The sequence below is a fragment of the Pseudophryne corroboree genome (genome assembly GCF_028390025.1).
Source record: "Pseudophryne corroboree isolate aPseCor3 chromosome 3 unlocalized genomic scaffold, aPseCor3.hap2 SUPER_3_unloc_25, whole genome shotgun sequence".
NCBI lineage: Eukaryota > Metazoa > Chordata > Amphibia > Anura > Myobatrachidae > Pseudophryne > Pseudophryne corroboree.
In genome coordinates this window covers 1,104,106-1,108,036 of record NW_026967514.1, presented here as the reverse complement: position 1 = coordinate 1,108,036, position 3,931 = coordinate 1,104,106, and positions in this window count along the sequence as shown.

The following is a 3,931-nucleotide window of genomic DNA, read 5'->3' as shown; positions in this document are numbered from 1 at the left end:
TGGGCGTCATCATGCCTAGACCCCTGGGTGACGGATATTGTTACCCAGGGGTACAGACTGTAGTTTCAGGAACTCCCACCTCACAGATTCTTCAAATCAGGCTTACCAGCTTCGCTGACAGAAAGTGCTATTCTACAGGAAGCCATTCAAAAATTGGTACAAACAAATGTCATTGTTCCAGTTCCACCTCACCCAAAAACCAAGGGTTATTACTCAAACCTGTTTGTGGTACCAAAACCGGATGGTTCGGAAAGGCCTATATTGAACCTGAAGTCGTTGAACCCCCCCTACTTGAGGGTTTTCCAATACAAGATGGAGTCTCAGAGAGCGGTGATCTCAGGTCTGGAGGAGGGGGAATTCCTAGTATCCCTGGATATCAAGGATGCGTACCTTCACATTCTAATCCGGCCACCACACCAGGCCTATCTATGGTTTGCACTACAGGACTGTCACTATCAGTTCCAGACATTGCCATTTGGCCTCTCCACAGCACCGAGGGTGTTCACCAAGGTCATGGCGGAGATCATGCTCCTCCTACTCAAACCGGGAGTGAACATAATTCCATATCTGGATGATCTACTGATAGAGGCATCTTCCAAGGAGAAGCTGTTGCAGAGTATTGCGCTCTCAACAACTACTCTGGGATCATGGGTGGATCCTGAGCCTTCCAAAGTCACATTTGGAACCGACAAGGAGACTGCCCTTCCTGGGGATGATACTCGACATAGAAGTGCAGAGGGTGTTTCTACCGCTGGAGAAAGCGTTGGTCATCCAGTCAATGGTCCGGGATGTCTTGAAACCTCCCCGGGTACCCGTTCATTGGTGCATTCGCCTTCTGGGGAAGATGGTAGCCTCCTACGAGGCTCTACAATACGGAAGATTCCATGCACGGTTCTTCCAGTTGGAACTCCTGGACAAGTGGTCGGGATCTCATCTTCACATGCACCAGCAGATATGCCTGTCACCGAAAGCCAGAAATTCACTACTCTGGTGGCTGCAAACTTCGCACCTGCTCGAGGGCTGTAGGTTCGGGATTCAGACTTGGATTCTTCTAACCACGGATGCAAGCCTCAAAGGTTGGGGAGTAGTCACCCAGGGGGAAAACTTCCAATGAAAGTGGTCAAGCCAGGAATTGGTCCTTCCAATAAACATTCTGGAACTAAAGGTCATATACAAATGGCCTTCTACAAGCGGCTACTCTTCTGCAAGATCGAGCCATTCCGGTTTAGTCAGACAACGTCACAGCGGTGTACTACATAAATAGGCATGGTGGAACGAAGAGCAGAGCTGCAATGTTAGAGGGAACAAGAATCCTCCTCTGGGCAGAAAGATACACACTGGCGCTGGCGGCGATCTTCATTCCGGGAGTGGACAACTGGGAAGCGGACTTCCTCAGCAGACACCAGGAGAATGGAGCCTCCACCCGGAGGTATTTACAGAGGTAACAAGCCAATGGGGTGTACCTCAGATAGACATGATGGCCTCTCGCCTCAACAAGAAGCTTCGGAGGTACTGTTCCAGGTCACGAGACCCACAGGCAGTGGCGGTGGATGCCCTGGTGACTCCGTGGGTGTTCAAGTCAATGTATGTGTTCCCTCCACTTCCAGTCATCCCAAGGATTCTCAAACTAATAAAAAGATCAAGAGTTCCGGTGATCATCATTGCTCTGGACTGGCAAAGGCGGGCTTGGTACGTGGCTCTTTTGGCATTAGTGCTGGAGGATCCGAGGCCTCTTCCTCTTTGCGAGGACCTTCTACTGCAGGGGCTGTTTTCCTATCAAGACTTACCGCAGCTACGTTTGACGGCATGGAGGTTGAACGCCAGATCTTAGCTCGGGAGGGCATTCCAAATAAGGTTATTCCTACTCTGATCCAAGCTAGGAAGGGAGTAATGTCTAATCATTACCATCGGCTTTGGAAAAAGTATGTGTCTTGGTGTGAATCCAAGAAGTTTCCTACGGTGGAGTTTCAACTGGGACATTTTCTCCTCTTTCTGCAAGCAGGTGTGGATGTTGGCCTATGCTTGGGTTCCCATCAAGCTCTAGATTTTGGCATTGTCTATTTTCTTCCAGAAACAATTTGCTGCTATCCCTGAGGTTCAGACTTTTTTGAAAGGAGTTCTGCACATCCAACCACCCTTTGTGCCTCCTATGGCACCTTGGGCTCTTAATGTGGTGCTGCAGTTCCTGCAATCGGATTGGTTCGAACCTTTACAGGAGGTGGACGTAAAGTTTCTTACTTGGAAGGCGGTCATGTTAGCCTTGGCTTCTGCCAGACGTGTGTCAGAATTGGGGACATTGTCGCACAAGAGCCCCCACTTGATTTTCCATGAGGATAGAGCTGAGCTCAGAATGCATCAGCAATTTCTCCCTAAGGTTGTGTCGGCTTTTCATATCAACCAACCTATTGTGGTGCCAGTGGCTACTGACACCTCAATTACCTCAAAGTCCTTGGATGTCGTGCGGGCTTTGAAAATCTATGTGAAGAGAACTACTCGTCACAGGAAGTCGGACGCACTATTTGTACTTTATGATCCCAACAAGATTGGGTGTCCTGCTTCTAAGCAGACAATTTCAGGCTGGATCAGGCTTACTATCCAGCATGCTTAATCCACGGCAGGATGGCAAATTCCAAAACCTGTTCAGGCCCACTCTACCCGTAAAGTAGGTTCTTCCTGGACAGCTGCCCGGGGTGTCTCGGCTATTCAGCATTGCCGAACAGCTACTTGGTCAGGATCGAACACGTTTGCTAAGTTTTACAAGTCTTATACTTTGGCCTCTGAGGACCTCAAGTTTGGTCAATCAGTTCTGCAGGAACCTCAGCACTCTCCCTCCTGTACTGGGAGTTTTGGTACATCCCCATGGTACTAAATGGACCCCAGCATCCTCTAGGACGTAAGAGAAAATAGGATTTTAATTGCCTACCAGTAAATCCTTTTCTCGTAGTCCGTAGAGGATGCTGGGCGCCCGCCCTGTGTTTCGTCTAACTGCATTGTCACTTAGTTCAGTATTGTTGGTTCAGCCGTTGCTGAATTGTTCCAAGTTGGTTAGTTTGGCTTTCCTTTTTGTTATGTGTGAGCTGGTGTGAATCTCACCACTATCTGTGTATTTCGTTCTCTTGAAGTATGTCTGTCTCCTCGGGCACAGTTTCTAGACTGAGTCTGGTAGGAGGGAAACCATCCCACATTATTAAACTCTTAAAGTGCCAGTGAATCCCAAAGGACCGGCCTATACCCCATGGTACTAAATGGACCCCAGCATCCTCTACAGATTACGAGAAAAGGATTTTCGGTAGGTAATTAAAATCTTATTTTTACATCCCCATCATCAGTGTCTTACCTCTATACTCTCAATAGTAATAAGGATGATGTGTGTACGGTAAGTATGATATAGAGAATTACATATCAGAATCTATACAGCTGCCGCCGCTTCTCATACGTGTGCTACTGGCAGCAGTGAACATCTGAGTGAGAGTGCAGGGAAGACAGCAGAGTCTGATGAGAAAGAGATTGGATCTGCCTTTGCAGGGATGTACCACACCTGTCACCCCTGTTAGTATATAAAATAATAAATAAGAGGAGCGTGGTCCATCCAGACGTGCTTTCTGGAGCTCTCCTCACTAAGTGGCTTCTTATCTACCCTACCTGATAGCTCTCAGCTGCCGCTGGGACCAAGACCCAATTTATTAAGTCCCCCACTCCTACTGCGCTAAAGCCGCTCGCTCCAATCACTCCAGGCACCATTCACTGCCGCAGCCTAGTGACGCCTATGAAGCCACGGGCTGTATTCTGGGGCTATGTGCGCCCAGTCTTTCCTGTACGCTCCAGACACCTGACTTGGAGGCACTTTTGGCTCAGGCGGGAGTACTTGCTCTCCAGATAACATGGGTGCGCAGCTTCCGCTACTGTTGGGGACAAGCGTTGAAGGGAGGTC